The sequence below is a fragment of the Mustela lutreola genome, chromosome 9 (genome assembly GCF_030435805.1).
Source record: "Mustela lutreola isolate mMusLut2 chromosome 9, mMusLut2.pri, whole genome shotgun sequence".
NCBI lineage: Eukaryota > Metazoa > Chordata > Mammalia > Carnivora > Mustelidae > Mustela > Mustela lutreola.
The window spans coordinates 3,348,526-3,360,810 of NC_081298.1; the positions used below are offsets into that span (position 1 = coordinate 3,348,526).

At 47.4% G+C, this 12,285-nt stretch overlaps 1 protein-coding gene across 7 annotated transcripts in view; it reads right to left on the reverse strand.

Moving 5' to 3' along the window:
* PHACTR3 (phosphatase and actin regulator 3) overlaps positions 1-12,285 on the reverse strand; it is a 220,428-nt gene that overhangs the window by 110,812 nt on the left and 97,331 nt on the right. The window contains exon 1 of one of the 7 annotated variants that reach the window (XM_059132911.1): positions 1,400-1,420. The exons of the other annotated variants lie outside the window; for them this stretch is intronic. The gene's annotated coding sequence lies outside the window, so the exon portion shown is untranslated. Of the gene's footprint in view, positions 1-1,399; positions 1,421-12,285 lie in introns of those variants that run through there. 7 annotated transcript variants of the gene reach the window in all.

Here is a 12,285-nt window from a genome sequence, read left to right on the forward strand (position 1 = left end):
TCAATCTAAACCATACCTTTTTTTTTTAAAATTCTAGAAATTATTTTTTAAAAGTCGGGCACTGTCCTCCTCATACAATTAACGAACAAGAACCTAAAAGGCATTTCGAAAAGGAGACCTACCAAGAGCCAAAAGAAAATGAAAAGACGTTCAAACTTTACTCATTTCCAAGGAAACACCAGTTGTATCACAACGTAGTATTTCCACGTGGATGCTACAAGGGCTATAATGTTTTAAAGCAGGTGACGGCATCAGCGGTGGGACCAGACTACGGAGTAAACAGAACTCCCCACTGCTGGCCTGGGGGGGACACTGGCGTGGACAGTGGTTCACCCACTTTAGAAGCCTGTTCAGCAGGATCTGCTAATGCTGAACCTATCAAACCACCTGACCCAGCAATCCTCACCACCCCCCCACAAAAAAGGAAATAAAGAAACCAACCAATAAACAAAAACAAGTAAGAATGTTTCTAGGGACACCATTCATAGCAGTCAAATACTGGAAACAGCAAGGGGTATCCCCAGTAGGATGACCTCTTTGTGGGATAGTGACCCAACAGAGTACCAGCCAGCAGAGAGACAGGTGAACCAGCACCGCCTCTGGCGGGGGGGGGGGGGCATGCCCAGAAATGTGATGTCAATCACAAAAAGCCAGATACAATATAGGATCAGTCGCACTCACTCAACTGTGAAAGGTTTGGGAACAAGAAAAACTCACCTAGACTGTTCTAAGTCACGACTGCAGATCTCTTTGGGGAATCCTAACTGAAGAACCCAGAGTCTTCTGGGCTACTGATGGCTTGGTTTCCCCATTGGATACCAGTGCAAGGCCCGTTCACTTAGCTGGTCTGCACACTTAACAGTTTTTTATTTTTTTATGCAAGTGCTACGTAGCAATAAAATGTTCCTAAAACTTTTTCAAGTTAAAAAAACATACAAACCTGTCTTTCAAACGCCTATTCTTGGTGGGGGGGTGAGGAACAAACAGACCCAGGAACATATTTAAGTGTTAAAATAAAAAACAGAAAAACAAATAGGAATGATTAAAATTTCTCTGGGCTTCTGAACGTGAACGCCAAGAGATGCCCGCCAGACTGCAGGTGGTCAAAGAGCACTCGGAAGAGCCTGGAAGGTCATCTGCTTCCCCATGTCCATCACGGCTCCAACAGGGATTCAAACCCCGATCCCGACATGAAAAGAGGAAGCACTGCATTTTGTTCGGTCAAGACCTCCTTCCTGGATGTTTCCACATCATCTTATATCCCAGTGTGATGTTTTGGTTTGAAATAGGAATAAGGAAATACAATAATTAAAATGATAACGTTTTGGTTTGAAATACAAGTAACTCCCGTTTCAGAGTAGCTACAAATCACGGCTGGAGAAAGCCATCCCTGACGTACCAAGTGTCCGGTTACCACCAACAGCGCAGGAAGTCACGTTGGCTGGGGCTGCAGCCTGGAGACAAGAGCCACAGAAAAATGGCATATATTTGCTTCCTGAATTGCAGGTTGTCTAAAAATACAAGGAAACCAGAAAATGACCTGAAAGAAATTGCACGTGTGGTGTGACAGATACATTTGCTGGAGTTCTAATTGGCCGGCTCCAGGGTGGGCCACGCTCTGTGAGAAGACACAGCGCCTGTCCTTGAGGAGCTATCCGTCAAAGCAAAGACAAAGCCACCAATCAGCAGAAACCCCTGGAAGGCAGAAGTCCTTCTGGGAGGAGACCTCGACGAAAAGGCAGGACGACAGGGGTACATTCCGGACTTGGAAAAGGATCACAAAGCTGCAGGCATATTCCTACTCAGACCCCAGCACGTGGCCACCCAGACCCCTTAAATCAAGTCACTTCCACAGTTGCAGGAAAGGAAGCGGTGGCAGAATCTGAACCAGGTGTTGGGGAAAAGGTCACATGGGGCAGTTGTGGGTACTTCCCCTAAGATCAACCCTGGCTTAATTCATTAAGTACAATGGTAGAAAATCTAGGAAAAAATGAAACTGGTTCAGAATTAAGATGAACTTTTTAAACTTAAAAAAGAAATATAAGTCATCAAGAACAAAAGAATGGGCAGTCCAACTTATAGAAGAATATTTTAAAACTTTGCATTTAAAATCCATATAAAACAAAGTCAGATGAGCTCTGGAATATATTCACAAGGAATAACAAAGGGTAAAATCTTTCCATATATAAAGACCTCTCTAAAATCAACAAGAAAAACAAAAGCTGCCCCTTGGAAAGTACACAGGAGACTTAAATAGTCTTTTGGGGAAAAAAAAAAAAGTAAACAGTAAAAATATGAAAAGAAAACCCAATTGTCCAAGTTATTCCAAAGAAACAAATAAAATATTGTTTCCGTTTTTACCAAATTGGTAGTAGAACCAAAAGCAACTTTAAAAAAATCAACTCATCAGAGTTGGCAAAGATTTGGAAAGGCAAGAATCTAGCACAGATGGGAGTATAAGTTAATGCCACTTTGGCAATGTGTGTCAAAGGCTTTCAAGTACTTTATACACCTTGGCCATAATTATATTTCTAAAGAAATAATCGGGAATATAGACACAGATTCATACATAAGTAAGTAAACTCAATGGTCCAGTAGCTGCATTTAAAACCAGGACACATAATTAGTTCCACGGTATGGTGTCACTATTATATTTTGTGTGTGTACATTTGCATTAAAAAGGATGAATGGAATCCATGCAAATATTTGCCGCGATTAACTGGCTGGTATGACTGCAGGTGTTTTTCGTGTGATTTGTAAATATTCCACAAAAGCGCGTAACACTCTGTGATGCAGACGAGCACTGTTCTCTTTGTAGTCTTCCTGAAGGTGTGGCGCTTGACCTAGACCTCGAGGGCAGGGAAGAGCTTGCAGATCACGGGAAAGCTGTGTCGCAGAGAAGACATACGCAGGTTTGGGGGCTGAGGGGAGCCATGGTGACAGAGGTGAGGAAGGGAGGGTGGGTGTGCAGACCCCAGAGGGACTTGGAAGCTGAGCGAAGCGCTGACGAGGGTGAAGCGGACGGGACCAACGATAAGGGAGTCACTGATGGAGCCGCTGGTGAAACCCGCAGAGCGGAAGGCGCTGTTGCAAGGGGCCAGGTATTTCCAGGAGCCAGACGAGAACTGACAAAGAATAAAAAAGCCTAACTGGAGACTGGAGGAGTCCAGAGTGTGTGTCTGCCTAAAGGGGTAGCAGCAAACCCAGCTGCTACTGTGTCCGCCATGCCCTGCGGAGGGCGCTTCGAGCCCTCACGTGACCCTACCACCGTCTCGCAAAGAACAAACCAAGTTCTGTAAGTCACCCTCGTCACAATCCAAGGAAGACCATTACCATCTGGTGTCTTACAGACTCATCCCTCCTGAGGTCCACTCAGACCCCAAGATCATCCAGCTTGGGTCCGAAAGTGGGAGAATGCAGTTCTTGGGTCTGAAAGTGGGGCCACTTCTCTCTTTGCCATTCCTGTCCACAATACCCAAACGATTATTATAAGATTCTCTGTGCTTGTTAGGATACATCTATTAACTCGAGTGGTAAACCATGGATGATTAAAAGAAATCTTTCCAGAAGCCAATCTGGAAAAGTAAAGGGAAAAATTATCACCGAATCAGAAAGATGCGATCATCAAACTAGACTCTACCAATTACCAGCACCTTCCCTGAAATGTCACTGATTCTCCTCCGAAACAGAGAAAACCCGAGCTCAGCAGGTTTTGCAAAGGACCAGACGATACTGTGTAGGTGGTAGGACCCCATAAAAGACCATACACAGCGACTACAAGTCACCCCGTAACCTGCACATCAGAAATGTCGAAGATGGTTTTACGTAATCACAGAGGCACTGGGACCCTGAGTCAAGGGACTTGAACATGAGTCAGCACGCGCGAGCGTCCCACTCGCACCAAATCCCCCACCCCACCCAGAATTTCCACTGGCTTCTAAATGCTCCAGTGACAAAGGGGATACACACGGCATGAAACATCCAATTGCTTATTATGAAATGCTAAGGATTATTTTAAGTCTCAAGTAGACACTAACTCTCAGCTCAGAAGCCACCAAATTCCTCCCAAGATGAAGGCAATAATCCTCAACAATATAACCAATATCCATGGAAAACGCCCACCCAGAGAACGAGGTCCAGCAGCACTGAAACAGAATCCAGAAATTCAAAGGTCTGCAAGGTGGAGAGAAGCTCCCCCTGCTTCATTAGCACCGACAAGAAAACACAAACGCAAGAAAGCCTTGAGTGACAAAGGGTAGTTTCGACTCTTGTCTGCTGACCCACTCCTTGTTAAAATCCGGGATGGACTTACATGCTGTCTAGCAAATCCTTTCAAGGGACGAAACTGTTTGGCAAAGTGACAACGATTATGGCTCTTCTGTGGGCATCTGACAACATCAGATCACCCCAATTCCGTCTCACAGGGAGGGCACATCGCACAGACATCTCAGACAGAATGGAGGTGTGGGTGTTGGCTGGTGAGGCCAACCAGAGCCCCACAAATGAGTTCTGAGTGGCTTACCTTGCCCAGACTCTCAGCAGATGAGATAAAAGCAGGCACGGTCTGTTGCATAACCGGTCCTTGGATTTGACCCTCCAGGCTGAGATACTGCTCAGGACCACTTTGTCTTCCAACATCTCTTGTCACAACCCACCAAGAATATGAGACAAGAGGTCATCCTGAGGGGTGGAGCGGGGGGTGGGGGGCGGGGGGGAAGGCAGTGCGTTAAGAACTGTGCCCTGGGAGCTCATCCCAAGGACAAAACCAGGGTCTGACCAAGGAATTCCCTTCCCCCAGGGAGGGGAAAGTTTCAGACCTGAAACTTGGGAGCTGCGTGGGCCTCCCCTCTGTCCCCTTCCCGAGTGTTGATGGAAGCACAGGAAACCTTAGGTGCGAGCTGGGGGGCCAGTCTTAAGTCTCTGAGCCGACAAGAGCCCCATCTGAACATGATCTAAAACCACAACCTGTCCCCCAAAGGTGTGCTGGACAAGGAGCTATAGCGACTGGCTGGGACCCCGAGATCATCTCCCTGGGGGCAGGGGCAGGAAGTGAGGATTTGGGGACCAGCGGAGGAAGCTGGAGTACCTCTGTCATTGCTGACAGATGCTAGGTGTCTCCCTCAGGGGAGAACTACAACCCCGCTGGCCGCTCTGGGCCGATGCTTTACCAGCAACGTTTCCTGCCGCTGTGGCCATGGAGACACGTGCTGCAGGAGCCTCGCGATCAAGGCTGGACCCCGAGGACATGCGCAAGCAGCGCCCCTCCGCGGTGCCACTGAGGGCAGGTAGAATCCGAGGAACACACGCCACGGGTGTGAGTCCCTCAGACATTCGGGGAGTGACAGCAGCATGAGCCCAGCTCACCCTAATGCCCCCCCCCAGCCTCTGCGCCCCCTGGACCCCCCATGAGAATCAGCCCCAGGAGGTTTCATGCAACTGCTGAGGTTAAGGTCTGTCTTCCCAAGCAAGGATCGCTGGACATGCAGAGCACGAGGCCAGGGCTCTCCAGAGCTGCTTGCTCTGTCCGGGCAGAGCCGGTGGGGAAGACACCAGACTGGGTGGGTGGGCAGAGCGGACCCGACCCAGAAGATTCCCACACCTCCAAGCCCCATCCCAATGCAGCTGCCCTGGCTGGCGTTTCTGGTTTCTCCTGACTCTGCCCAAGTCAGACCTGCCCCCGCCCTGGGACAGACAGACAGACTCCGCAGGCTTCTCGGAAGCCAAGCACAAGACGCAGAGAGGGAAACCCTGAGGAAAGGGTCGGACGACGTGGGGCGCTGAGCAGGGCAGGTGTTTGCAGCCCGGGAGAGAAAGCTGAGCGGCTCCCCGGCGAGCAAGCCCAGAGCCCGGCCGCGGGAAGCCAGGCTGTGCACGGTCCCCCTCTGTCCTTCTGTCCATCGGGCTTGGCTCTCAGACCCAAGGGCCCTTGGTTCTCCAGGCCTTGCACGCCTGCATGTGACGGTACGTGTTCGCCTTCTAAGCGACTCACAAGATTGGAACAAGCAAAGCAGAACAGACACTTCTTTTCCCACTTAACAGCTCGGGGGGACGCGGCTCCATTATCTCCGCCGGCCCAAGCGGACTGTCCATTAGCGCTAATGCGATCCAGGCAGGAGCCCAAGAGCCTGGTCTCTGCTGAGAGGGATGAGGAGGAGCTTCCTGTGGGCCCCGCCCCCTGGCCGGGGTCAATGTGCCCTTTGTCACTATGACCCATGTGTGCAAGAGCCTCAGGAAAGGCTCTCACTAAGGCCAGAAAGGCTCAGAGGAGAGCGTGTGGGAAACATGCCGTGGTTTGGGAAGCTCCCTTTGTCACGTCCTCGCGGGTTAATGAGAAGTCCCAGACCTCACGTGGCTTCCGAGGGGACTTGTCAGCATCACACGGGGTCTGCCCATGTCCTGGGACATAAACACAGTCGGAACTCCCAAGCGAGCAGCACTGTCCCCTGCCGGCATCCGAATGCTGCAGGCTGGCACTTCCCCCCCGCCTGACCGTTGGGTGGGGGCCCAGACTCAGATCACAGGCAGCCTTGGCTGGCCTCCCAAATCCTCCCGGGGGACCCGGTTACTCCCCTGACACCTGCCAGCTAGAGGTGCAGAGCGCTCACTATCTACCCGGTCTCATCCGTGGAGCAGACCCAAGGGGCCCCGCCTCCAGAGAAAGGAAAGTGCCCTCATGGAAACAGGGACCAGGTAGATCGGCTTAGTGGGCACGTCCAGGAAGACTTCCTGAAGGAAGTGGCTCTGAATGAGGGGTGAGTGAGACGGGGAAGGAGAGAAGGGTCCTTACCCTGGCAGCGAGAGCCGTAAGAGAAGAGGTATGAGCGGGGAGATCTCACTGGGTCAGAACAGGAGTCCGTACGGGGACAGGGAGCACAGCACCCTGAAAAGGCAGGAGGGGTGACAGGATGGACCCAGCTGACGTTTAGTGGGCGGGACGCATGCCCTCCCTCCAGTACTGGCCCTGTGGGCGACTGGTGGGTCGTATCTATACCTGGAGGGCTGAGGCCAACCACTGGGAAAGCTATTTTAAACACGAAGAGTTTCTAAGGTAACTTGTTACAAAATGATCAGATCCAAACCACAATTTTTTTCCTAATTAGTCAGCAATAATGACCCAGATAATCTAATAGGGAATAATCCCATTTGTAATAACTGATACACAGCATTGAACACACAGATGCAAAACTCATAAGACGCTGTTGAACTCCTTGGCAACAAGCGAGAAAATTTAAACAGAATTATTTTTTCAAAGTCCCAAAGAGTGGAGAGAGGTACCATGTTCGTGAACAGGATGATTCCATGTGGCAAAGTTGTGGATTCTCCAAAACTCCAAAACATAATGAGGTAGGTCTCCCGCTAAAACATACACTGAATACATTTTAATTAGTGTACGATTATGATTAATATATAAGTAGGTAATGAGAGAGGCTGGATATTAAAATATCCCACCTCATGCTAAACGCATTTTCTATGAGCTGAAGGTCAAATATAAAGAAGAGGAACCCAGAAAAGGATCAGAAGAAAATAATGGGTGTAGCGACTCATCTGACCTGGCAGTGGGAATGACCTTCTTAGGTATAAAGGAAACTAGGGAAGCCGTAAAGAAAAAACACTAGTAGATTTGACCTCATCATTTTCAAAGCTTCTGAACATGAAAACACATTGCTTAAAAAAAGAAAAACAACCATATCACCACCCCAGCAGAAGATGACTCCCTGGAACAAATATTTTTAACATACACAGTAGGGATCCACCTGTCCCGTGAGGGTGCCCCGAAGCCACTAGCCATGAGGCAGACCCCGAGAAGCCACTTCATGCTTCGCGGAGGAGAGTGAAGCTTGGCTCCTTCTGGAGAGTTACTTAGCAAAAACATATAAAATGCTTAAAATCCGTTCCTGCCCTTCAACCCAAGAACTCCGCTTCTGAAGATGGACCGCAAAAAATGAATGAAGGGGGTCTGGAGGGTCGCTGGAGGAAGGGGCTTCCAGCTGGTGTTCATACAATGAGAGGACATTCCACTATTAAACCTCATGTTTTCAAAGAGATCTTCATAAGGAACTGCTGGTATTTTAAGTGAAAAACAAGCCGGATACAAAACGAAATATAAAGTACTATCCAAATTTTGCTTTGAGAGATGTGATGCATATATACTTAACTTGATTTCATTCAGTAATTGGCCTTGAGCTTCTCCGGGGTAGACAGACACCTAGAGAACAACAAGACGGGTGAGGGGCTGCCTGCTTGGTATTTACTGTCCGATCCGCAAGGTCTCTCTCTCTCTCTCTCTCACACACACACACACACACAGAATACACCCAAAAGTTAATGTTATCTGGTGCAACTTGGGTGACAATTTTCTCTCTTACACTTATTGAAAATCTTTCCGTCATGTGACATGTCATAATTTCATAATTAGAGATGAGACTTTGGGTGAGATTCTCACCACTTCCTACCTCGGACCCCATCCTTCCCCCATAAAAAGACACAGCACCTCGCAGGGTGTATTAAAGCTCTGTTCTCCCAGGGCTGCCTGAGCATCATCTCAATCTTCTTTCTCTGAAAATAATTTCCTTTGTTGCAGTCAAGAATGGGTGAGGAGAAGAAACGTGAGACAATGATTTGCCTACTATATTTGAAAAATCTAAATGACCTTTCAAAAGACTTCGGCTTAAAATAAATGCGTGACTCAGGAACAAGTGATCCCCAATGACTAAACGTCCTCACAAAAATACCTCCAAACCATCCCCAACTGTAGATAGTTCCCCCCCAACCTCCCCCCCAAAAAAGGCCATTCATGCTCATAAGTACTGACAAGAAAATGGAAATTTTGTCAGAAAGTCTCAGGACCCGTTCGAAATGCACGCATTCATGGCACCTGTCGGCACGCCGGGAACGAAGACAGGCAGAATCACCATAAAAATCCTTCCAAGGCCACATGGACGGAAACGAAAAGGAGAGAAAGCTCATTTTAAGAAGGATCACTTTGAAATTGATTCTCGCAACGTGTTTGTGTAGGATGATACACCACCGCGGGCTCCAGCCCTTCTGCTCTGGAGGGAAGGGGATGTGGACCAGACTCCAGCAGAAGCCGCATGAAAACTTGTCACTGTCCCCCCGACAGCCACAGGACCCACACCGCTGGAGACAGGCTTGCAGGTCCCCTCCTTCGTGGATGAACTCGACCAGTGTCGAGGTGACGCGACCAGCCTGAGCAGCATCAGAGCGGTCAGACCCATCACTGTCATTCACTCGTCCCACAGCTATCCTTCCAGCCTCCGCTCTGCACCCCAGCACCACCCTAGCGCTGGGACATGGGGACAGGGGGAGACACACGGGGCCCCTCCTTCTGCGGGGAGACAGGTAACAGAGAAAGCGAGCAGATGGGACCATTTCAGGGAGTGAAGAGTGTACTAAAGGAAATCAAAACAGGAGCCTGTGGGGGACCCCCCAGGCAGGGAACCTTCTTTTCAGAAGGGGTCCAGGAGGGCTTCTCAGAGGAGGTAGCATTTGAGCTGCACGGACCCAGCCAGGGAGAGAGCTGGCACAAGAGCCTTTAGGACAGAGGGAAGAAGCAGCGAAAGGTGCTGGTGTGGGACTCAGCGTGGTTCCGGGAAGTGTGGCCAGCTGCAGAGTAGAGGAAGGGCGGGGAGACACAGGAGGGGGTGAAGCTGGACAGGGCAGTGAGGGTGGCGGAGCCCAGGCCACTTGGGTTTCAGGTCGTGGGGAGCACCCGGGTGCTGTTCCAGGTGCAGTCTCATGGGTAAACTCTAACTCTTTTTAAAATTTAGTTTCAGAGGTAGAATTTAGTGATTCATCCATTGCACATGAAAACATTTCTTTTTTTTTTTTTAAGATTTTATTTATTTATTTGACAGAGAGAGATTGCAAGCAGGCAGAGAGGCAGGCAAAGAGAGAGGAGGAAGCAGGCTCCCCACCAAGCAGAGAGCCCGATGCGGGACTCAATTCCAGGACCCCGAAACCATGACCTGAGCCAAAGGCAGCAGCTTAACCCACTGAGCCACCCAGATGCCTTGAAAACATTTCTTCAAAAAAGACTGGGCCAGGAGGAAGTGTACTGGAGCTGCCCCCAGCCTGGTAGAGAAACAGACAAACAGTGGCATCTCGAAACAACGGAATATCCAAGGATAAACAGAAAGGAGTTCTCAAGACCTGAGGGTTCACAAGCACCAAGAGCCAGTACGAGCAGTGTGCGCGCGGTACCACTCCACGGGGATGACCTCCTTCCTGCTCTGGCAAAGCTGTGGGGGGCTGAGAGAGGGAGGGAGCGAGGGGCAGGCGGAGCCCGGTCCATTTTCAGGGAGGTGAACTACTCCATCCGGTGACGTAAAGGTGGATACGTTGCACGTTACACATCACAGAATGCCCACCCCCAAGAGGGAGCCCCGAGGTGCTCTGTGGACTTCCGTTACTTAAAAACCGTAAAATCCATATTACGTTAAATCCATATTTAACGTATTTGAATGAATATGAATAACAAATATTAAACAATATTAATTAATATTAATAATAATTATAATATATATAATAAATAAATATATAATAAATATAATTAATAATAATAATTAATATTAAAGAATATTTGTTATTAATAAATAAATATATATTATATATTTATATAAATTTATATTTATATATTTATTCATATATATAAAATTTTATATATAATATTTATATATAATTTCTATATATTTATATACAATATATAAAAATTTATATATAAATATAAATATATTTTTATAATTATATTTTATATAAATATAAATGTATATTTATGTATATTTATTTATAATAATAAATAAATATTTATAAATAAATAAATATTATGAATATTATAAATAATAATATTAAATAATGAATTTAAAAATTCCATATTTAAATCCATATTACGTTAAAAATCTATATCTGCCCATTACTTGTAACGAAAGTATCACACTACTGCAAAGGGGCAGTCATGGGAGAAATGTAAGGGAAATATATAGGAACTCAGCTTTGTCCAATTTTTCTCTAATCCTGAAACTGCTCTAAAAAATGAAATCTATTTAAACAGGAGACTTGCTGTTGTAATTGTTCCTATAACCCACCTGTGTCTGTCCTTTCTTTTCCATCCTCCTGGAACCGATCTACTAACTCGACCCTCAGAGTGACTGGTGCCCCAAGAGCCTGATGGACAGGTGGCATGCAGGGGTTGAGAAACGGAATCCCTGCTAATTTCTGTCTGATTATAAATTGGCATAATATATTTGCATGTCAATTTTTCCTATCTATCCAGATGAAATTGCCTGACTGAGCGGTTACAATCACCAGAACACACGTTACAGACAGATCGGAAGCCAAGAATGAAGATGAGTGTCCTCGCAGGTGAGCACAGGTGAGTGCTCTTGCTACAGCTGATTTCATTGACAAGCATTTGGAATCAACCTCAGTATCCTGGTGGGCAGGGCCCTGGAGGAGAATATTTTGCTATGCTTCTCCTTAGAACATCAGGCAGCACAGAGAAAGAATGTGGACTGATACAGGATGCTCTATAAGAAATACTGCCAAGTAAGAAAAGGTACCAAATGGCGTGCACAGAATGCCATCATGACTGTGAAAAGCAAGGACATGCACACATGTGTGCATGCATGCTACAGGGTGAGTACATCTTCAAGGAGTCAAACAAGAGGCCAGAAGAGGAGAGTCGGGCAGCCAGTGAAGAGGAGGAGGAGGGGCTCCCCTGTCTCATAACTGATGATGATGGTGATATTGGTGGTGATGATGGTGGTGGTGGTGATGATGGTGCTGATGTTGAAGATATTGGTGGTGATACTGATGATATCAGTAGTGATGTGGATGACGGTGATGGTGGTGATGATGATGATATTAGTGGTGATGGTGGTGATATTGGTAGTGATGATGATGGTGGTGAAGATGATATTGGCGGTGATGATGATGGTGGTGGTGAAGTTGTTGATGGTGGTAATGATGATACTGGTGGTAAAGATGATGGTGGTGATGGTATTGGTGGTGATGGTATCAGTAGTGATGTTGTGGATGATGGTGGTGATGGTGATGATGATGATGATATTGGTGGTGACGGTGATATTGATGGTGACAGTGATATTGGTGGTGATGGTGATATTGGTGGTGATGATGATGATGGGGGTGGTGATGTTGATCATGGTGGTGGTGACGGTGATATTGGTGGTGACGGTGATATTGGTGGTGATGATGATAGTGGTGGTGGTGATAAGGCGGTGACAATGATGATGACAGTGTGCCCCTTCT